Below are 24,722 nucleotides of genomic sequence, written 5' to 3' on the forward strand. Positions count from 1 at the left end.
GTCTATTGTCTATTCTCTGTCCAGAGAATGATTCCTTAGATCTGCATAGAAACATTTTTTTTCTTTTGGGTTTGTATTTCAAGAAAGGGTTTCATTGTGTTGTGTATCCCTGGCTGTCCTGGATCTTAACTCTGTAGACCAGACTAGCCTCAAACTCCTGAGTTCGGAGATGAAAGGCATGTGCCACCACTGCTCAGCTAGACACACTTTTATCTGACATATACTCATGGGGTTAGGTCCTCAGATCTTTGGGTTTTGTTGGTGCTCAGGCTTGAGTCCATGACCTTGGGCATGCCACACCAGTGCCTTACCCCTGTGCTACACTGTCAGCCTGGCATAAATCATTTTATGGCATGGCAAACCTCTTGGCTTTCTTCCTTTAGTTGTTGAGACATGTAAACTGCTGTAAATAGTTATCCTGACATGCGGCAGAAGAATGGATTCTTCCTGTTGGACTTCCTGGTCCTGCTACATAACTTCTCCAGATCTCCCATCCTCCCTATCATTCCCAGTCTCCAGAGACCGGGACTTAACTCCCTTCTTCCATGAGATCAGCCTTCTAAGATTCACGTGTACGAGGGAGGACATGCTGCATTTTTCTTTCTCTGCCTGGCCAATTTCTCTTTATTAGGGTGTTCTGCAGGTTTATCCATGTTGCTGTTTCCCCTTTTTCTCCTCTCTTTCCTCATCTCCCCTCTTCAGCATTTTAAAACTACTAACTGCCTATCGTTGAAAACCAAAGATAATAAGAAGTTAGGGTGGGAATGTGGACAGCACGCATCCATGCAAGGCAGCCTGAGAGCATGACTCCTTTCTTTTGGTTCTCTTCTCTTTACACTAATTCAAACTTGAAGGGTTTATCTGAGCAGGGGGAGCTGTGTGGCAACCAGTCTTTCACTTTTGCTAGAGAGGATGAGATCCAAAGCCGTGTAGGCCAGGTGTGGTGCAGGCACCTGGAAGCCTAGCACTGGAGAGGTGGACGGCGGGGGATTGGGAGTTCAACTCCAGATTCAGCTCCGACATGAGTTAGCACAGCCGAGGCTATATGAGATTGTTTCAAAACCAAAACTAAAATCTACTAATCAACAAACAAACAAACAAACAACCCAGCTATGTGGTTGCCTGGGAAGAAGTAGAAACAAACATTCATCTAGCTTTCACAACTGGGACTTAGAATTGGAATAGATTCAGATAGAGCTTTAAGAATTTCTTACCATATAAACACTGCTCAGGTGCTTCTGTTTTTGAGGCATTGTCTCCGGTAGCTAAGGCTGGCCTCCGACTAGCTACATAGTCAGGGATGACCTTGAACTTCTGATCTTCCTGTGCCCACCTCTCCACTACTGACACTTCAGGTACATGCGGCTGCATTTAGTTGTCTGCAGGGCTGGCTGAACTTCACCCCAGCCCTTGCCTAAACTCTTGCAGCTCGCTATCCAAATCCTAAGAACTAGATAGATTTGGAGGAGAGAGGCCCCAATAAGCTTCTGCACGTTCAATGCTTTTCTCTGCCATTACTCAAACTGGCATCTTCCTGGTGAGAAGTTCCATAGCTCTTTCATAGCTCTAGTCAGCAGTGAGATGTGTAATCCCCTCAAATATTTAGCCACTATACCAACAGTGACCCACCTGATGACTGCAGACAGAGAAGCAGAAAACATCGCCGGCAAAAGCAAAGTCGCTGCAATAATTAAACCAGAAAAAACCAAACCCTGCGAGAGAATAAGTGAGTCAGCATGAGATATACCAGCCTACAGGCATCAACTTCAAAGAGAAGATGAAATTATTTGGGTTGCCCTGGTAACACCAAGATAAAATGTGGAAATGAAAATTCAGGCTCTAACATTAACAAAACCTTCCTCAGCAGGAAGGTCTCTCACATCACGGAATGAGCTTTACCATAGCAACATGCAAAAAAAAAAAAAAAAAATCCACATAAACTGATCAGAGAATACCCAAGGGGTAGAAGCCTGGCAAGGAGGATCGTACTGATCCACTGCCAATTCAGTACCTCATAAGGGCTGGTTGGGATCAAGAGAGACTTCCTTTAAAATCTTAACCAGTTTTAAACACTAGGTGCTATGTATTACTTTTACCAACTCCTGTTTCTCCAAATCTCCACTCATTCTAAAGCACTGCTTTTTATATATATATATATATATATATATATATATATATATATATATATATATATATATATAATTTTTTTTTTCAGGGAAAAAAATAAGAAAAACATAAAGGCTAGAACCATTGTGGTGGTTTAAATAAGAAATGTCCTGCATGGTCTCGGGCATTTAAACGTTTGGCCTCCTGTTAGTGGCACTGTGTGGGAAGGCTTGGGAGGTGTGGCCTTGCTGGAGGAAGTGTGTCACTAGGGCTGGACTTTGAGAGCATAAGGTCCCACCTGCTTGCCGTTTACCCCTTTGCTGCCACACCACCCACCATCGGCTCTGGAACCACACGCACAAATAAACTCTTTTCTCCCATCACAGCAACAGAAATGTTGCTAATACAGCCACTGTTCAAGGTTATATTTTCGGTGTCTCAATTCTACCTTTGGGAGGGAAATAATGTCCCCAGTTACTAAGGCAGTAGGTAGACCTCTGGTTCTTAGAAAAGAAAAGTCAGATTCCAAGATCAGTAGCTTCCAGCCATCCCTTCCCCTGGGAATCACCAGTGTACTCTAATCTGATTAGTGTAGCTGTGCCATGCAAGAGGGTGTCCATAGCATCTGCCACTGTGCTGGCCTGGTTCTCTTAATGTGACATTTGCAGGGTTTATCAGGCCATCACATACTGAAGAATTTGCTTCTTTTTGAAAGCTGAGAAGTATTCCATATTTAAAAAACAAACAAAAAAAAGACACATTAGAGGGAAGTCACAAGCCCCCCCTTTCCCTGAGGATCTATAGGCTGTTGGCTATTTCTGCAGGAGAGAGAGACATTTTCTTCAGTGGTGTGGCCACTGGTAAGTTGTCTCTGCTCCTGTAAATTCCTCTTTTCTGAGCCCCATAAGCAGCCTTAGTTAAACTAATTGGTTTAAAAAAGTGATATACTCGTGCGTTGATATTTCCATCTTGTGGCTATTGTAAGAAAGGTTAGTATTAATAGAGGTTAGCACACTAAGAAAAAATGCTTTATAAACAAAAAAACCCTTTGAATCAAATTTCTCATTTTTTGTTAATCGAGAAAGGAAGATCTGACAACTGATAATGTTGTTGTGCCTGCCAACAACCAGGCATGAAACACAGTGTCTGTTGAACATTTTCTTTTTACTCTACATTGAGTCTATCAGATAGGCATGGGCTTGCTCTGTAGAAGATGAAACCTACACACAAGTTAAATGTTTCCCCAATGTCACAAAGTCTGTGAAAGGCAGAGCAAAAACTCCAACTCCAAGATTCCAATGTCCAAGCTCATCACACTTCACAAGCAGAATTATTCACTGGGGAAGCAAGCTGTCTCGGGATTGTATTCACGGCAATCATGTTTGTGAGCTGAAGACGTTGCCCGGCTCTGGACATAGAGAGAAACAAGTCTAAGAAAAGAGCTTTGTGAAGGCCCTAAGGACTCAGCTTCTATCCATGGAGACACTAGTACAGAAACTACCTGTCACTCATTCGTAGCTAGAAAAATGAAGTTTTCAGAGCTGCAGGGTCCCGTCTATTACTACGTTAATTACACTCCTGGTTATACCTGCTTCTGTTTGAAACTAAACCCTTAGGTGCAGAATGCAGTTCCCACACACTGTTCTGTTCCAGTCTCCTCACTCAGGGGGATCTGGATGTGATTTCCAGGAACTCGGTGTGGCAAAACAGCAAGAACCTTCTGTACCGAGAATTGAATACTGGGAAACTTCAGCAAATTAAAACGGGAGGACACTGACCACTTACTTCCCCTTCATTGTTCTAGTTCAAATTCATTGGGTTTGGCTACTTATTAACCATCTCTCGCCCCAAGGAAATGACCAGCATCTCCCCTCCCGCGTGTTTCATCCAAGTGTTCTGCTTTATTGCAGTTATGTTCACAAAAAGGGTTGGTTTGCCATGACGAGTTTGAAGGTCCTTTTTTTTTTTTTTTATTAATTTTAGTGTTTTTTTTTTTTCATTTTACATATCAACCACAGTTCCTCCCCCCCCCCCCTCTTCCTACTCCTCCGTTTACACCCCCCCATCCACTCCTCAGAGTGGGTAAGGCCTTTCATGGGGAGTCAACAAAGTCTGGCAAATCAAGTTGAGACAGGACCAAGCCCCTCCCCCCTGTATCAAGGCTGAGCAAGGCATCCCACCACAGGGAATGGGCTCCAAAAAAGCCAGTTCATGCACCAGGGATAAGTCCTGGTCCCACTGCCAGGGGCACCACAAACAGCTCAAGCCACATAACTGTCACCCATAATCAGAGGGCCTAGTTAGGTCCCATGCAGGTTCCCCAGCTGTGAGTCCAGAGTCAGTATGCCCCCACAAGCTTGGGTCAGCTGTGTCTGTGGGTTTCCCCAGCATGATCTCGACCCACCCTTGCTTCTATTATCCCCCCTCCCTCTCTTCAACTGAACTTCAGGAGCATGGCTCAGTGCTTAGCTGTGGGTCTCTGCATCTGCTTCCATCAGTCACTGGATGAAGGTTCTATCATGACAATTGAAGGTCCAATTTTAAAACAAAATGTGATGACTATTTCTGGCTCCTCAGCTCTTCCTAAAATATTCCCAAAGGCAGGAAACACTTTAGGTATATTTTATGTATAATATTCCATGAGTATCGACAGTCTCTTCCTGAGGCATGGCCTTCATCCTGCCAATGAGTGCTGGTGGAAATAACCAGAGTGGACCTCCGTGAAGGTAGCTCTTTCGGTGATGTCACATCACTTGGAGTTCCAAGCTCATGCGCCCTCATCTTTGGCTTTTATTATTCATTAAATATTTCCCTGCAGACACCTCTTTCATCTCAGATTTATTTCTGACCTCATTTTTAAAATGTCTAGGTACTCTAAGTTTCCTGCTTAAAATTTTCCCAATATATAGAACTCGTGCTCTAGTTAAAGGGTTTGCCATCATGTTTGGAAAAGTCAGACAAGTCCAAGATTTTCACTCAGTTTTGTAAAACTGAAAGGAATAGAGAAGCCTTAGACTATAGGAAGAGCATGTTTGCAGAGGAGCACACAGGGACTTGGTTACAGAAATTCATGTTAGGTGTCCAAGTGGAGGGGTTCCATAAATAGTTGGATATGCCAGATTAGAGTCAGAAAGTCTCGGCTAGGGGAACAAACTCAGAAGTGATTGGGACATAAGAAGTGTTACCAGGGAACAGAATAAAACCACTTAGGGCATATACAGACAGGAAAGCTGTCTAAGGACTTCCTGAAACAAAGAACATTTTGCTCCGGATACAGACACGAATATTTTCTCTAGCTCCCTTCTAGTCTTTGCATGAATGCCACTTTTGGAGATATTTTCTTGGATTGTCCTGTTGAAAATATGAATATTTTGGGTGGGGGTGGCTCAGTAGGTACAATTCTTGCTGCACACATGTGAGGACCTAAGTTTCACTCCTTAGCAGCCATGTGAAAGCCAGGCATAGTTGTACAGTTTGTAACCCCAGCACTGGGGAGTTGTAACCCCACAAATGGACTCTCTGGGGCTCATTGGCCAGCCAGTGAACTTCATGGTCAGTGAGAGACCCTTTCTCCAAGAAAAAAGAACAATCAAGAAAGACTCTTGTGGTGATATATTGTGTACCCTTATAAAATTTAGCTGAAGATCAGAGAACAGAACAAGCTACTAGATTAGTCATAGAAGCCAGACATTGGTAGCACACAGCTTTAATCCTAGCACTCGGGAGGCAGAACTCTGTCTAGATCTCTGTGGTTTCAAAGCCACCCTGGATTTCATGAGACTGACACAGTCTAGGAGAGAAACAGAGCCAGGCAGTGGTGGCACACACCTTTAACCCCAGTACCTGGGAAGTCACACACCTTTAATCCCAGCACTAATACGGCTGGGCGGAAAAAGGTATATAAGGCCTAAGGAGACAGAAACTAAGGCTTTTCATGAGAGTCTTTTGGCTGGGGATACAGAAGCAGTCAGGCCCTCTTTTGAGTGTAGCATGTTGGCTTAGGCCATTCGGCTAAGACCTTTGGCCTGAGGACTCAGAAGCAAACAGTCAGAGGATTCGTGGAGTTGGCGAGGTGAGACGTGGAGGTGGTTTGTTCCTTTGTCTCTCTGATCTTTCAGCATTCACCCCAATATCTGGCTCTGGGTTTCCATTATAAGCCCTTTTAGGATTTCAAGCAACAGACACCTGGCATCAACCTGTGGTTTTCACGTGCACACAACATGAATTCTTCGACATACACATGTACAAACCATAAGAACACATACATAAGCCACACATATGTGTACACATGCATGCACGTACACACAAATATTAGTACTGACTCTTGCACAGCAGCACATGATCCCAACATTCCAAACCCTTTCCTTGTCATGCTCTCTTCACAGCATTATCTTCGCCACCTGTGCTGTGTATTTGTGTGTTTTCACTTGTGTTGGTCCGTCCCCTCCATGGCAAGGTCAAGTCCTTAAGTATCAGGGACCTCGCCTTCATCCAGCCCAACAGTCTCTGGCACATACATGCACTCAGTAGATAACTACTGAATGAATGAGTGAAAATTAGTGTATACACGATTGGAGGTTCTCTCAGTTGTCAGAAATGCGTAGCAGAAGAGCTGCAGAGGCGGCTCCATCATTGACAGCACCTTGCTCTTCCTGTAGAGGAGCCCAGTTTGGCTCCCAGTACCCACAGAGTCTCAGAGTCACCTGTATGTAACTCCAGGTCCAGAGGATCGGATGCCCTCTTCCTGACTTTGTGGACACCAGGCACTCACACATAAAATAAAAATAAATAAATCTCCATCAAACATGCATACAAGAAATACTCATTTGACCAAAATGGGAGCCTGTTTATAGTACCGTGAAAGTCACACTCTAGACAACACTGCCCTTCTTCCTGGTCTCTGGCAGGAACTCATCATCAAGAGAGGCTGTTCTCTCTCTCACTTGTTAATTCCACTCCACTTGAAAAGGGATGTTAAATGAACATTTATTAATTGTACCAAATGAGTTTCACTGTGACATTTTCATATAAGCACAGAACATAATTAGATCCTATTCACGCCTCATTGTCCTCTATTAGCTCCCCAGGGTATTGTCCACTAAGCAGGGCGCTGTCTCCACCTCTCATTTCCTAGAAACTGACAATGTCAGAGATACTTTGTTTCCTTTCTCACTAGTTTCTGAATCTTTTAGTTCTCTAGCCTCTCAGGGGCTAATAACATCACAGAAGGTAAAGCTAGACTCAGTTCCACTCAGCAAGTCCACTCTCCTGTCAGCAGATGGCCCATAAGCATGTTTATATTAATATTTGTCATTACACTTAATACAAGAAGTAACAGCATACAGGTTCAGTTTTCAAATCAACTGCCTCATTTGAGGGAGAAAAATGAAGATTTCCTCAGTGTTGCCCATGGATGAGACTAATGTTAAAATAGAGATGGTACTTGGAGAACCTTCCTTAGACTAAGGACATGGATGCATATATGTAAGTCATGGTGACCCTGCCACCCTTGCTGCTTCTAAATAAAAGGGAACAGGGATTGCAATGCTGGGGTAGGCAGAAAGACTACTGAAAACCTTCACAAGTTGAAGAATCCGCTCGTCCTTTCCAGATTACATTCTAAGAACAAAATGTATTTTAAAACAGGCTTCCCTCCAGGTTTCCAAGCAAACACACCCAAATAGATTAGTTAATATATCACAGCCTTAGCGTGTCCTCAGATGGTATATTTCACCTTGCTTACGATGTCACACAAACGATTCTGATTCAGTGAGAATGTCAACAGGAAGAGGTCTGGCGGAAACATAAAACCTCAGAGCAAATGAACCCGAGACTCAAACTAGTCCCTTACCAGAAATGCTGGTTAAACCAAACAACAGAGCGGCCAAGGCCATCAAGGAAAACCTCTGTTCTCAGGCTCGATGCTCTCCTCATATAAGACATCTACTATAGTCCTGCCCGGATGCAGTCCATGGGGGCTTTTTGGAAGCATGGAATATTTCAATTTTAAAAAATCTAGCCGAGGGAATGTAAAGGCACCCATGGGTATGCACTACATTCCTGAGGGGCTCTAGAGATACATGTGCTCCTTGGCACCAGTGACATGCTTTATTACCACTCCCAGAATCCTTTTGTTTTGACTTATAGAACAGTCTCCAGGGTATATACATGAACTCTGGGCTCCATCCCAGTACTTCCTAACCTGGGTATGGTTCACCCAAGCCTATACTCCCAGCACTGGAAAGGTGGAGGTAGGAAGACCATAAATTCACTGTCATCCTTAGCTACACAGCATGTTCAAGGCCAGCATGGGATACATAAGACTAAAAAAAAACAACAAAAAATCCACCAGCATAAAAAAACCAAAAACTTAATAATAACTTACAATATTACAATATAGGTCACTAAGCATTGTTCCATTTGGGTCTAATTTTCTTCTCTGATATTAAAAAGCAACCCATTGGCAAATCTTGAAGAAGCAAACTGTGATCATAATAAGTACTTTCCAAACCACAATGACCCTTGATTACTGAAGACATGATTAGGGCACCAACCACTGCATTAATAGCACTGAACCCAGAGCTCAAAGGCAATTTGAGCAAATTCTGCTCTCTATGAACTAAATGCAGTTGCTTTGTACATAAAGACTGGTAAAAACAACAACAAAAACCCCTTCATTTAGAACAAACTGTCAACAGTGAAACTAATAAAAAATACTCCTGTTATTACCTTATATGTATTTATTACTTCACTGAACATCTACGGTCCCAGAATTCTAAGTTTAGTCATAAGCAGTCACATTAATCTAAAAAATAAAAATAAACTAAGTCATCTCTACTCCATTTTGCATATGTTCTGTTTTGTATAATGGTTGCAATGTAAGCCTTATATCCAGGAAGATCTAGGCTTGCAATAGGGCTCTATTGGGTAATTTTCAACCTCTTTAAATTATACACAATTAGAAAAAAAAGTGTTGGCAATAAATGTAACAGTTAACATTATTTACTTATGAAAAGCTAAGCCTCTATCTTAGAATCTTCTGGTACACTGACTGTATGTGACCCTTTATCGGCTACTCATGAGAAGTGCCTGTAAGAACCCTCAAACTGTGGTGTCTTCTTTAAAACATTCACATTGGGTAATTTCCCCCTTGTCTCAGGATGAGTCAAGTGTCTTCAAATCATCCACCTCTAATCCACATGCACCAGTCAAAACCCCAGGAACATCAGTCTGCCCCACCCCAGAGGCTCCACATGAGCAGTCTGGGTTCTCTGGTCTCTGTGTCTCTTGGTGCTTACTCAGCACTGGATACCTCTGGAGCCTTACTCAAAGAAGCTTCCATAGCCCAATCCAACAATAACATCAACTGAAGAGTCCCTTAGGAATGAGGGTCCATGTGGTGAATACATTACCGCTGTTTCCCTAAAAGGACATGATGTTAAACTGCCTCCTAAATATTTACGTTTATACCTGAGACTTGTGTCACTTGTGTGCTTGTTTTTACAGAGGGTGACAGTGAAGGCAGACTGTCTGGTCAAAGTGCTGTGACTTAGTGACTGACGAATGTTCCTAATGGGACATCTGCATCACTGCACACATGTCTGAAACTGTCAGGCAGACAATGGCCAACGCCTACTCTGTATTTTACAGGTGGTAAGACCTGCTGGTGTGAATTCAAATACTCTGAGAAAATAGCTCAAGACACAGCTGCACTTCTGGGGTCTATGAGGTGTCATCAGCTCAGCCTGAAGGGTTCAGCTACTGTTTACAGGGTTGATAGGTCCTGTGAAGACAGATCTCCTGGAAGCTAAATCTGTGCTCCACAGGAGTAGCTGAAGCCTCTACCCTTCATTCACTATGCTTATCAGTCCCCAGTGTCCAGTCTCCTTTCTCATCACAGGGAGCTTGCTGTTCCCGTCCTCATGCAGGTGGGTATGGGCATGTGACTCAGTGTTAATATAATGGAAATGGAAATGATGGGCTCAACTGACAAAACAAAGGCACTGGCAACCCCATCCCTATTTCTTACACAGAGTGTGGACTCAGTAGTAGCTGCCTTCCGTTTGACAAGCTAGGGATACATGTTAGAAGAGTGGTCCATCAAGACACAAGCAAGAGAAGCCTTAGATGTCACATGATCATGTCTAGAGTATTATATGGGAGGAAAAAGTAACGTCCTTTTGTTTATATCACAACTATGTGGGGTGGGGTGAGGTGGAGAGTCCATTGGAGATCATTAACCTAAGGGGCACGGAAAATGTTTCTCACGAAGAAGAATGGGGTGCATTTAGTTTTAAGGGGGAAAGGGGATCCACAGGGCAGATTCATGGCAAACTTTTTTCAATGATTTTTGGCTTTAAAATAAATATTCTATTGAAGCCATCAAGGATGTAGACTCGATTGTGAACATATGCTTTTACTAAATCAATCTACCTATCTATCTATCTATCTATCTATCTATCTATCTATCTATCTATCTATCTATCGTGTGTATCTATGTATATAGCTATATATGTATATATATATATGTATCTATCTATCTATATATCATGTGTATCTATGTGTATATATATATGTATGTATGTATGTATGTATGTATGTATGTATGTATGTATGTCTGTATCTACCTACCTATTTATGTACATGGGGTAGGGTGTATGTATGTCACTTCACATGTGGGGGAGTGGTCAGAGGACAACTTTCAAAATCCATTTTCTCTTTCCACCATGCAGGTTTCATGGACTGAACCTAAGTCATGAAGCTTGGTAGCAAGTGCCTTTACCCACTGAGCCATCTGATCAGCTCTACATGCTCCTAAGAGTTAAAATATAAGATAGTGTATGAAATTTGGCCCTTCAAGTTGAATGTTTTTAGCTCTGCTCTCAGACTTGCAAAATATGCAGAGTATCTTTTCCATAATGAGGGGGGCACCAGTGGATGGAAGCCTGGGAATACTAATTGAAGAACACTTGACAAAAAAAGTCCAAGTCTTAAACCCATCCCATTGATAAAATACAGCCGTAAATGACAATATCTCATCAATGTTCTCTTTATCATCCCCCACTTACACTTGGGAGCTGTGTGAGGATAAAGATGACTCAGGTGCAATTTTGGAAGGCGATGCAATGATGGGAGTTATACCCCTCTAGCAATGACATCAAACTGGAGGTCATGTGAGAGAAGGCTGTTTGTGACCCGAGCATGTACTGTGAAGGCCTCCTGTGGACGAGTCCCACCACTCACTCAGACCCTCAAACAGCTTTCTCGTGATTTCTTGTGGCTTGAAGGTTTGTCTCTCTGAGCTTGTGTTGAAATTCAATTGCTGTTAAGGCAGTAGTCACATTGTAAGAGGGTTTCTGTCATAGGGTTCCCTCTCATGAAGGAGCTGACACCATGGCATCTAGAGTGAGTCTCTCGTCGTTTGTATGAGCTTCTGTTCCTCTGCTTTTCTCCGTTTCTCTTTGCTCTTCTCTCACAGCCCCCCTGCTCCAGCATGCCACAGCAAAGAGGTCCTTGCCAGACACCAGTATCCACACTCTATACTCTGAGCCAAGCAATTTCTGCTCATTATAAATTTATAAATTCCCCAGATTCTGGTATTTTCTTATAATTGCACAAAATGAAATGAGACACATTCAGCATGACTAGAAAAAAAATACAAATATCACAGTAACAAATACATAGACAAATGAAATGTTGGGGAAATATACAAAAGCAGAGGGCGGGGTGGAGATATCACTCAGTTGGTAGTGTTTGCTTAGTATGCACAAAGCACTGGGCTCAATCCCCAGCATTGCATAAACTAGGCATGGAGGTGCATGCCTGTAATCCTAGCTCCTGAGAGGCAGAGGCAGGAGGACTGTGGTGGTTTTTGACACAAGCTAGAGTCTCTTGGGAAAAGGATGCCTCAGTTGAAGAATTGTCTCCATCAGACTGAACTGTGTGCATGTCTTGGGGGGATTTCTTGATTAATAATTGGAGGGTCCCAATCACTATGAGTGGTAGCAGCCCTGGGGAGGTGGTCCTGGGTTTTAGAAGAAGGCAGCTGATCAAGCCAGGGGTAGTGAGCCAACATGCAGCATTCCTCACAGTTCTGCTTCCATTTCTGACTCCAGGTTCCTGCCTTGAATGTCTCCCTGGCTTCCCTCAATAAATGATTATCACCTATAAATTGTCATTAAGTTCTTTCCTCCCAAAGTTGGTTTTGGTCAGTGTTCTACCACAGCCATGGAGAAGTATGTTGATCAAAGATCAATGAAAGTTCAAGGCTAATGTGATTAAGCTACAGCATAGAACCCTGCCTCAAAACTATAAATAAACATACAACTACATTGCAACATAAAAACAAAATCTGCCCAAACCTGTGTTCATGATGCTACTTATAGCCTCCTCCCAGAAGAAATCCTAGCAAAATGCTTACATGTTTGATGCTTATGAACATCAACCACACAAAGATGTATTCTGCCCAAGCAGTTATCACCCAGTGTTGACCAGTTGACCACCAAGTTAGTGATCTTTCATTCTCTTTCAATGTCAGATCTAGTGATCTTCCAATACTGTCTTTTGCTATACAATATTCTTACCCAAAGCAAGTCTTCAGAGTTGAAATGTTGCTCAGTCAATGGTTCAGTTCTCCAAAGCAATAGATAAATACATAATAAATATGCCATAACATTTTGAAAAATATTGGCCAGTAAGTTGTCCATTTACCTTCTTAAACTCAGGGAATGGGAACTTTTTTCTACAAAGGCAGAGATGGAGAGCAAATACTACAGCCAGGTCGGGCAAGCCATATGTTCTATTTGTAAATACTGCTTTTGAAAATGTAAAACCAGTGTCAGAAGTGGACTGTGCAAAAGCAGGCGGCAGATCCAGGCCATGTGAGCTGTACTTTGTCATTGCCTGTTCCGGGGTTGTGAGAAGTCCCAGGCAGACTCTCCTTGAGATAAGTGGAGCTGCGGTTATTGGCTTCAAGGCTGAGATGCTACAATTTGAACACTGCAGTGTGGAAGGCTAAAGGGCATTTGAAAAGACTCCTGTCTATGGGGCTTACGTTGACATACTGTCTACACTGAGCAGGCTTAGGAACTGGCTGAGCCTAGGGATTGGGTGGGAGCTCTTTCTCGGAGTGAAATTAGTATAGGACTGTGCTGCAGGAGGAATGTAATTGTAGAAATGAAATGATGAACCTTAAATTTCTCTCCCATGTTTTAAGTTTGAGGACTCCCATGGCCAGTGTCTCATTTTGACCAAAAAGAAATGTCTTTTGTATTACAGAGACAACTAAAGCCCTTTAAATAAAGCTTACGATGAGCAAGCATGTGCTGTTAAAAATACTGAAATTCAGAATGAAGCAAAGGGCTAACAGTATAGAGCTTTTAATGAGCTGATTTAACTGGCCTACTCAGGGTGGACGTAACAGGGTGCAGTTTGTTTTGATTTTCTGATTAGTTCTAGGTAAACTCCAGCATGGTGCTTGTGTCCAGAAGAAAAACACATTGTGACATTAGTTTCCCTGAAGCACATTTCCTAGTCACAGATATAACTGGGTAATGTTATTTTAACACTCTTAAAAAAAAAAGAAAAAAAAGAAGATCGGCTTGTATTTCATGTGTGTCACATGTGTACACTGCCCTCAGAGGGGAGACAAGAGTGTGTCAGATCCCCTGAAGCTGGAGTTACAGGGCTGTCAGCCAACTAATATGGGTGCAGAGAATCAAACTGAGGTTCCCTGCGAGAGCAGCGAGTGTTCAACTCTCCGTCCTTTGCCAAATCACTCTGGAGCACTCTCGGAAGCCGCTTTGCTGTTCGGCGGCTCCCTCACACTCACGACATCAGCAGATTTTTGACATGTTCACCTCACATGTAGAAAAGTCATGTTCCAGCTTTTGAAAAATTATCCTCTGACAACATTCAGAAAAGCTTTGTGTTTTGCTTGCTGCGTTCATTAATGGTGCTTTTTCATAGGGGTTTGCATCTATCGAACAGTTAAAGCTGTAGCCAAGACCTTGTTTAGAGGTTGCCTGCCCATCCACCTGTCAGTCAGAGGCTATATTCGGCATCCTGTCTATTTGATCAACAGGTCTACAGCTTCTGATTTGCCTAAACACTAAGAAGGAAGGCTCTGTGGTCATAGGAGTTAGTTTGAAGAGATCACCTGCCTTGCTGGACACACTAGTTATTTTGCTGGACACACTAGTTGCTTTGCTGGACACACTAGTTGCTTTGCTGTACACAGTAGTTACTTTGCTGGACACAGTAGTTACTTTGCTGGGCATACTAGTTACTTTGCTAGACACACTAGTTGCTTTGAAATTTTTAAAGCGGGGAAAACTGGAATAGCTGCTTTCACTGGGAGAGAAGAAAACAGGTGAAGAGAAACTTCTGTAGCTGTCAGGGAAATGAAACAATAACTCCCAAAAGACCAAACAGAATTTGTCCTCCCTAAAATCAATTCCAGTGTAGAAAGCATGGGGGCCAGACACACAGCAAGTTTAGAAGAGGCTCCGTTTCCCCCTTCCAGAGAAAAACTTAAACCTCTCCTAACCAACCAGCACGTTATACATCTGGAGCATGGATTTGAAAACTTTCCCTTTCTCAACATGCAACACTAAGTGGAGCAGGAACTGGCGGACAGTGTGCAGGTTGTTAAGGATGAAGAACGAGAAATCTGCACAGATCTACCCAGTGATCTTTCAGAGCACCCCTCTTTTTCTATGGTGCTGGAGATTGAACCCAGGGTGCATGTGAGACTGGAGCCCTCTGCCTTCTGGCATCAGGTTTGTGAAACAGGGTCTCACTGTGCAACTGAGGTTGGCCTCCAAATCACAATCCTCCTGTCGTTCCCATTTTTAAATCAGAACTTGCACCCAAAATGTAGCTCCCACGGTGCTTTACAAACAACAGTGAGTGGAATAAGAAAGCTTTTAGATTCTTGAGGTGTAACTTCCATCCTGCTGGTACTTTTACAGTCCCAGAGGTGCTCTGTGTCTGCTGGGGGCAGAAGAGGTTTACCCAGCTTCAAATTTTGTGAATTACAAGACTGGCATTCCAGGCAAGATGCTCCCACTTGTATGAAAGCACTACTGTTAGGGTTGGGTTTGAGGCCTGCTCCACAGGGAAAAGCCATACCTCCTACTGTAAAATCCTGGCCAAAAGCCCATGCCTGGTGTGAGCTAAAGCCCTGGAGGTAACTGAGTACCAGTGTCCAGCTAAGCTGACACAGCATCAAAATATCTTTTAATGCATATTTGTCTTCATCCATAAATGCTACTTTCCGTTAAGAGGCGTCTCATCCCAGTGAACTGTGGTGAATGCAGAGACTGGGGGCTATATGGGGTGCTGACAATGAATGAGACAAATGGGATGTTCATACCATCCTTCTAATGTTCAGGGCACACAAAGGAAGAGGGGATGGATGTTGCAGGATATTTGCTTACACTGTGAAGTTGTGGCTTTGCCAAGGCGCCTTCTGTTGGTTTAATAAAGAGCTGAATGGCCAATAGCTAGGCAGGAAGAGGTTAGGTAGGATTTCTGGGGACAGTGAGGACTCTGGGAAGAAGAAAGGTGGAGATGCCAATGCCAAGGAGGAAGTAGGACATACAGAATAAAAAAGTAAAAAGTCATGTGGTAAAACATAGGTTACTAGAAGCAGGTTAATTTAAGTTAAAAGAGTTAGTGGGACAAGCCTAAGCTAAGGCCAAGCTTTCATCATTAATAGGAAGTCCTGGGGCTGGTGGTGGAAAAGAAAAGTCCATCTACTGATGGAAAAGTTGCAAGAGCCAGAAGATAGCTGCAAAATGCCATCTTTTGGGAAGACACAGCCATTTGTAACCAGAAACTCAGCAGAATGCTGCTTATCCATTGTATCTGCACAGGAACAGGGCCATCAACAGTCAGGCTTGGGTAAAGAAAGGGTGCAGGGGCCCATCCCTGTTTCAGAATATTAATATTCCTTTACTTATGTGAAGTTGTATCACTGTGATTGGTATAATAAAGAGCTGAATGGCCAATAGCTAGGCAGGAAGAGATGAGGTGGGACTTCTGGGCAGAGAGAAAAGAAGAGGAGATAAATATAGGCAGAGAGAGACACCAGAGGAGAGAGAGAGGAAGCAGGACATACAAGAGGAGAGGTAAAAATCCATGAGCCATGTGGCAGCAGGTAGATGAATAAAAATGGGTTAATTTAAGTTATAAGAGCTAGTTAGAAACAAGCCTCAGCTAAGGCCAAGCTTTCATAATTAATAAGAAGTCTCTGTATGGTTATTTGGGAGCTGACTAGCAGGAAAAAGAAAGACTTGGTATACATCCCTCGTAGCTGAAGTATATGCTACTGATTCAGAGGCAGTGGGCGAATATTGGCTCCAGCCAGGTGCCCACTGGTGACTCCAATGGACAGTTTCAATCCAATGGCCACATGGATGGTCCTCGATAAACTAAAAGGCCATAAAGATGAAACTAGGAGTCATGGATCTGGGAAAAGACTGGGTCATGTATGAGCTTGCCAAAGGACAAAATTCATTAATAAAATTTTGACATTCAATTAATATTTCTGATAAGAAATAGCTGATCAGAATTCATTATTTTTGTTAATTCCATCAAAATGACAATTAGTATTTTAGCACTGATTCCAAGAACAAAACTTGACCTACTTAATTTTAAACCATTTTCTTAAAAAAAATTTTAAGCAAATTTAAACTCAATTTCAAATCTATTTTTCTAGTCCCTGATTCTGTTATTATTTCCTTCGATATTTTTGGGGGTTAATTTACCTTCTCATATATAATTAAACTTTGTATATTGTTCTTTATTGTTGTTGTTTTGGTTGTTGCTTTTTAGTAGTGACAGAATAAACCCAGGGCTCATGCATATCAGGCAAGCACTGAGATATATCCCCAACCTATATGTTTTTTTCTAATATAAACACATCAAGTTCTACAAAGCTTCTTTTCCCATCTATCCACCTATCTTTCACATGCTCGTCCACCAACCTACCTATGCCCCAGCTTAGCTACGTTTCACCAGTTTTTCCTATTAATTTTGATGTTGTGCTTTATCATTCAGCTGGAGATGTTTTAACATTTTCTTGAAATTGTTTTTGACACAAAAGGCATATAAAAGTTACTCACTTGGCTATCAAACATTGACTTTATTCTAAATGTCTTTACAAAAATTTAAATGTGTTTGTGTGAGGAGGGGGTATTCATGGGGGATATCACACACAGAGGCCAGAAGGGGCATTCTGGAGTTATGATTGCTGTGAGCCTCCTGGTGTGGGTGCTGAGAAATAAATTTGAGTTCTCTGGGAGAGTATCAAGTGCTCTTAACCCATTTCTCCAGTCCCTCCTCTAAGTATCTTATTGTAAGTATCAAAATCTTACAAATTTTGAACTAAATTCCACTGTGGTCAAAAAATACAAATAAGGTTACTGTGTCTTCATTTTTTCCCTTTTTAAAATTATTTATTAGAACTGGAGAGATGGCCCAACAGTTAAGAGCACTGATTGTTCTTCTACAGGACTCATCCAGATTTGGTTCCCATACCCACAAAGTGGCTAACAACCCTAACTCCAGTGCCAGGGGATCAAACGCCCTCTTCTGGTGTCTCTGAGCACTGACTGCATGCACAATGTGCACAGACACATAGGCAGATAAAACATTCACACACACACACACACACACACACACACACACACACACACACAAACCAATCTTTAAAAATTATGCATTGTGTCTGTGAGCATGGGCTCCCATGTACCACAGTGGCAGGAGTGTAGAGGGTTCTAGATGTCAAATTCAGGCCATCAGGCTTGCACAGCAAGCAGCTGTGCTCTGGGCCATCTTGCCAGCCCCTATTTTTCTTTTTCTGGAGGAAGACTTATTCTTTATCCTGACTGTTGCCATCCTGGAGGGAATATGTTCTGCTTTTTCTGCACACTTTTATAGTTCTCTCTGGTTTTGTTTCCAGACACCAGACTATGGTAATAATCTAGGGATGGTTCTACTGCACTTCACCTACTTATAGTGGGAGGGCCTCTTTGGATCAGTAAGTTTATGTTTTATTTTATCAAATGTGGGCAACTAATAGCCATTATCTGAAAACATTTTGTCTTTTTCATTTTCCCCTGTTTTTCTCCCTGAACATTTTGTTTTTTCATTATTTTCTTCGTGCTAAATTTATTCCCACACCATAGTTTCTGATTGTTCATTGCTTCTGGGATATCCCTTCTTCCATGTTCCTTTTCTGTGAGGGTCATCTCAGTGTGTCAAGGGAGCTCAGACATGGCTAATCTGACCACGAGCTCACCATGTGCCATGGTGCATCTTGGGAGCTCAGGCATGTCTTATCTGACCACGAGCTCAACATGTGCCATGGTGTATCTTGGGAGCTTTGCCCACCTGGTTGTGTCCAGTGGCCAGAAAAGCTGCACTGGAACCATTAGGTTCTCGACACTCTCTACACTTGGAAATGCATGTAGCAACAGGTCAGCACCACTTTAAACCTACAGACCCTGTGCCCAGTCCTACCCATTCCACCATCATAATGCCATGCTGCCTTTTCAACCAACACTTTTCAGATATTGGGCTCTGGACATGTGCTGGCCTTGATATCCCAGGCAGTTTCACAAATGCTATTTAAGTAAATACCAAGATTTGGACCTCTTGATTGGCATGATTTTGTGTGGTTTTCTGGGTTAAGAGTACCAAACCACTTTTACGAGTCACCCCAGGCTGCACACAGGGAAAGACAGCTTGTAGTATTGATATTGCCCCATGTGTCATGGTGTGTCTCTTTCTTCAGGTCTTTTACTTTACTCTTTATACTATGAAACTGTGTGTGTGTGTTGTGTGTGTGTGTATAGTGGACAACTGCTCAGCCAATAACCTTGGGCTTCCTAGCCCGATAGAGGTGGTGCTCCCTGTCTGCCTATATGACCTCTTATAGGGAAGACAGAGGGGACTCATACTTTCTTGGGTTGTGGAGACCAAGTCAGGCAGCATGAAGCGGCGTGTGTTGATCCCCATCTTTCCCAAACTAAGCAGACAGACTCTGCAACTGGATCTACCTTATCCTGTCCCTGTGAGTCTGTATTCCCATAGCACCTGTTAATAAACTGATATATATTCTCATACATAGCCCCTTGTGGTCCATGGTGTGTGTGTGTGTGTGTGTGTGTGTGTGTGTGTGTGTGTGTGTGTGCGCGCTTCCTCCCATGAGTTAAAGCTTACCTAGTGGCTTTTTCATTTTAGACTTTGCATTTGGTTGTCCAGTTACAGTTTCTATTTCTTTACTGAGTTCCTGTCTGTGGAGCTGTTAGGATCACGGTCCCTTCCATATTGCTAACAACAGCAGTTATAACTTGTCATTGCCTGATTTCATCCTTTGGCTCATCTTGTGTAGAGATCCACAGAGGTTTCCTAGTTTGAACTTACTCAGGGCCCAAGAATCTGAGAAACTCAGGGCTGTAGAGGGGAATGATTGGACCACAGGTGTGGTTACCAGGTGTTTGGAAGGGGCTACACTTGGTTGTGCTGTACGCTTTGATCTAGCAAGGGGGAGGTCTTTTGCCCCACCCCTTGGCATTGTTATAAAAAGCTGTTTGGAAGAGACAGAAGGAGTTGGTGGATTTTGATCCAGGTCCTCCTGAAGCTATCCTGTGTTTCTGTCCGTCTCCCCTCCGCTATCTTTCTATCTATGTTTCTTATTCCTCTCTCCTCCTCATAGAAACCCTTTAAAAGGTGAGAGCTGGCCTCCCACTATCTTGAAGTTAATTTCTGATGATTATTCTTTGTCTTATTATGGGTTATATTCCCCTGTGTGTTTTTCATGCCTAATTACTGATTTTTAAACTGGATATCCTAATGATAATTACTGTTCTTTTGTGCCTCTGGAAAGAATTGGTTTTAGTTGCAGCATATTAATGGTATGGCCATACTCAAACTTGGAACTCTGTGCCGCACAGTGGCCATGGCTCAAGTGTGGACTCAGGCTAACTATCCACCCAACTAGCGATGTCTCTTAATATTTTGAGATCAGGCAAATATTTGGAAGGAGTTTATATGCAGATTAGGGGGCTTCTGCTTTACTTTGCAGCCACTGAAGTCTCCAACTTGACCCTCTGCTTTTCCAAGTCAGCAGGACTGCAGTGTTTAGGATTCAGCGGCTCCCTGTGGCAGGAAGCACCCAGAGTTCCAAAGCCTAGTTCGACCTCACCCAGTGCAGATCCCTCTCTTAGGAAGGAGCCCTCTTGTTTTGATTGCTCTCTCATGGCCTTCCATGTCTAACTTCTGAAAGGTATTTGCTAAAGCTACCCCCTCTTTTAAAAAGCTACTTCTAACCCTTAATTTACCAGGTTATTTCAGTGTAGAGTATCTTTAAAACACAAAACAACAGTAAAACTAAATTAAACCCAGAAGAGTTCTCTGAAAGCATCTTCGCTAACTGGTTTTGCCTGGTGCTTACATCAAAACTCAAATCTCTATTTCACTGGTACATTGCCAGAGAATGCCAGAAGAGCCAGGAGCCCAGCTTTAGGGGTTGAAGGGTTACCTTCCTTGGACTACTCCCCAACATAAGCACACTCTATAGAATTCTGGAACGCATACAATTCCTAGCATTCCAACACCATGAAAGAAAACATCCTGTAAGGAATGATAACAGGGAGCTGTGAGCATCACCTAGTGAATGCTGAGGAGAGTTTAGCAAAAACCCTTTGAATAACTTGAATTTTTGAAAGTAAACTCAGAAAAGCACAGCTAGGTTTTGTAAAGGACCATTTGCACAAACTTTATTCTAAGAAGGACACCTAAAAGCAATCAAATAAGAGCTTGTTTGTGGAAAAGTCCACTATCATGCGTTCTATGTCCCCCTGGAAAATAAGACCTTAAGTTTACGCCATTCATAAAGTTGCACATTCATTATTGTGTGCACTGAGACTCTTGACTGCTCCTGGTAATGAGTCATTATGCAAACCTTTCTAACACATCTGCTCTTCCTAACAGTAACGGAGCAAAGCTCCTTTGTGACATGCTGTGCTGAAAATGTCACATTTGGAAAGGAGTTTCTTTAGCATGACAATCCCACTATGAAGGCTCTAGGGCTATACTTTTATAAGCGGGACAAGGCCTACAATAACACTCCTAAACACTACTGTATGATCTTCAGAATGCCAACTGTGTGTGCACACACATGTGTATATGTGGGTGTGCAGGTATTTGGAGGCCAAAGATCAACATTGTCTTCCTCAGTCTCTCTCCACATTAGTTTTTGAGACAGGGTCTCTTGTTGAACCTAGAGTTCATCAGCTTGGCTAGGCTGGCTGGCCACTGAGCCCCAGAGATCTGCCCATATCTGCTCCAAGCACTGGGATTACAGAAGTATACTGTGGAGCCTGGCTTTTGGTAGGGATCTGAATCCTGATTCTCATCTATACATGGCAGGAATGTATCAACTGACCCTTTTCCCCAGCCCCAGAATCTCAACCCTTTAGGAAAGAATATAATTTCTGCTGGGCATGGTGGTACCTGTCTTTAAACCCCACACTGGGAGGCAGAGGCAGGTGGATCTCTGCGTGTTCAAGACCAGCCTGATCAACAAATGGAGTTCCAGGAAGTCAGGGCTATCCTGCCTCAAAAAAAGACTTAGGTTGTTTCAAAAGACTCAAATATATTAAAAAACAAAACATAAATTCTTATCAGAATAAGAGTCTTGGGGCCCCTTAAAAAATAGGGATACCAATACGATAGGCAAAATCATTTATAGCTTGAAAGTAGCACTGTTGGGGTCATAAGTTTCCTTTTTAAAAAGGAAACATGCTAAATAGGACAGAGTACACAAAACACAGAGACCAGATGCACATACCATATTAAACAGTAACAGTGAAACATTGTTCATTACATTATGCTTTGAGAATATTTTAAAAAAAAACAAAACAGTGTGTTATCAGTGCTGGCTATCATAATTCTAAAGGTACAATATAAATGAAGAAATCCAAAAACTGAATAAGCAGGTAACAAATTCAAACATCTTAACACAAACCTAGGATGTGATGGATGAAATCTCCTTGGCCAAGACAATCTGTAATATATTTCATTATACTGCTTTTGAATAAAAACATATCTCTCTCTCTCTGTCTCTCTGTCTCTCTGTCTCTCTCTCTCTCTCTCTCTCTCTCTCTCTCTCTCTCACACACACACACACACACACACACACACACACACACGTGTGCACAAGAGGAGGCAACCCATAACTTTGTATTCCAACAATTCCAATTAATTCAAAACAAAACAAAAATGATCAAGACAGTTTCAAACTTGATGTGGGACAGCATCTATTTGCAAGGTATTGCCAACAGTCTCGCTCCGTGAAGAAATTACGACTTATAAAAACACATAAGAAAATTTAAATGAACCTTAGTGGAGAGCAGATGTGTTCTTGGAAATCGGTTTCCTGGCCACCTAATTAATTACCAGCTGCCAGTCAAGGGTCCAGTAAGTAATGCAGGCCATGATGGAGCGCGCCTTTAGTGGTGGCACTCTAGGGGTAGAGGTAGGTGGATCTCCAGAAGTTCGAGGACATCTTGGTCTACACAGCAAGTTCTAGGCAACTCAGGGCTAGCTACACAGTGAGACCTTGTCTTAAAACCAAAGTTCAGTGATAACCTTGAATCCACATTTTAAAACCAAGTCTACCATCCTCTTCTCTTATCAAGTGTCCCTAAGAATTCACTTTTAGATGGACACCCCCCCTCGCCAAAAAAAAAAAAAAACAACAACAACAACAAAACAACAAAACAAACAAAACATTTTTCATAAATTATTTATCCAGCGAGTTTTTCTAGCAGCTTGCTAGCTGGTCAGTACCATCTACTGAGGAATGCCTACTTTTCTGCTAATGGCACCTAACTCTTCTCTGTCTTGCTTTTCATTCATTTATTCATTCACAGTATTTGATCTTTTTGTACACCTGCCCTAACAACAAACCACCAAACAAGCACCGTGTGTACTCACACGGCTGATTTTCTTCATGACCCCACCTTGCACCTTCCTCCAAGCAGTTACCTTATTGCTTGCTTTTGACTCTTTCCTTATTTCGGTGTTACTTCATTCTAACAAGCTCATTTTAAATTCTGGCTTTAGCACCAAGGCACTCCGTCATCATGGACTCTCTAAACATCAGGTACATGGTTGCCAGCAAGCCTTCCAAAACTTTCGTTAACTGGGGGCCAAACCCCGCCCACTGCCGCAGCTGCACTTCCTCCCATGGCAGGAGGAACGCACCGCATAGCTATGCATTAGCCAGAGGAACGCACCGCATAGCTATGCATTAGCCAGAAAGTCGAGTGTCATCTGGACAGCATTTCCCAACATCACTGACACACACTGTATTGGGCCTTGCTAACATCCAGGGAGGCAGAGTAATTTATCTTTACAATGTTTTCCCAATGAAGTCATTCTTTAAGGCTTCAAAACTGAAATGATTGACTAAGCAATACCTATTGTTCCAGAAGTTAGGTACAAGTTACATCTTTCCCATTTACCAAAAAGCATGGAGACATTCAAGGTGTTTCTAATTGTCATAAACTCTAAGGTATTGAAAAGTGGCTAAGTAATTCTTACTGATTTTTTTTTTCTTTTTCTTTTACTTTTTTTTCTTTTTTCTTTTTTTTTCTGAGACAGGATTTCTCTGTGTTTCGAGACAGGAACTCACTGTGTTGACCAGACTGGCCTCGAACTCACAGAGATCCTCCTGCCTCTGCCTCCCGAGTGCTGGGATCAAAGGCGTGCGCCACCACTGCCAGGCTTCTTACTGATTTTTGACAAGTGTTTTAAAACACACAGGTTAAAAAAAAAAAAAAGAAAGCAGGGGGTTGGGGATTTAGCTCAGTGGTAGAGTGCTTGCCTAGCAAGTGCAAAGCCCTGGGTTCAGTCCTCAGCTCCAGAAAAAAAAAAAAAAAAAAAGGAAGCAGAAGGGGACTGGGACCAGCCAGGAAGAGGAGGGGTTGAGGGAGTGGGGCCAAAGGCCAAAGGGGGCCATGGGGTGAGTATGACCAAAATGTATTATATACATGAATGAAAATGTCATAATGCAACACATTACTGTAATAATTACACATTAGTGAACACATAACATGCACAAAAAGTTCTCATGGGGCTCACAAACTTCCAGATTTATCTTCAGTGACTTCCATCTAGGATTTGCTCTGATGTCTTTATGTTTATATGCTTACTGCTAGTTTATAGCTATTTCAATGTTTTCTTCCTAATTTCCAATTACATTTAGAAATATTTCTACACACGGGATTTCTAATGACAATACCGAATTTCATTACCAGAATTTCACTCAGAAGGCAGTGAGTGGGTGTGGTGGTACATGCCTTTAATCCCAGCATTCTGGAGGCATGCAGAACTCTGTAAGTTCAAGACCAGCTTGATCTATATAACAAGATCAGGTCAGCCAGGGCTACATGGTGAGATCTTGTCTCAAAACAAAACAAAAAATCAGAAGGAAGTGGATAAGCTCCCAGCTAGGAGGTAAGAAGTGTCATCATTACCATTTTATTGGTAGTTCTTGAGCTTCTGTGTCCCAGGGACTCCTTGAACTCTGAGGACAGAGC

General features: G+C 42.5%; 1 protein-coding gene across 2 annotated transcripts in view; it reads right to left on the reverse strand.

The window, feature by feature from the left end:
* Nucleotides 1-24,722, reverse strand: part of Lrrc8c (leucine rich repeat containing 8 VRAC subunit C) — a 75,431-nt gene that overhangs the window by 42,875 nt on the left and 7,834 nt on the right. The window lies entirely within an intron of this gene.

The sequence above is a fragment of the Onychomys torridus genome, chromosome 10 (assembly GCF_903995425.1).
Source record: "Onychomys torridus chromosome 10, mOncTor1.1, whole genome shotgun sequence".
In the NCBI taxonomy this organism is placed as follows: domain Eukaryota; kingdom Metazoa; phylum Chordata; class Mammalia; order Rodentia; family Cricetidae; genus Onychomys; species Onychomys torridus.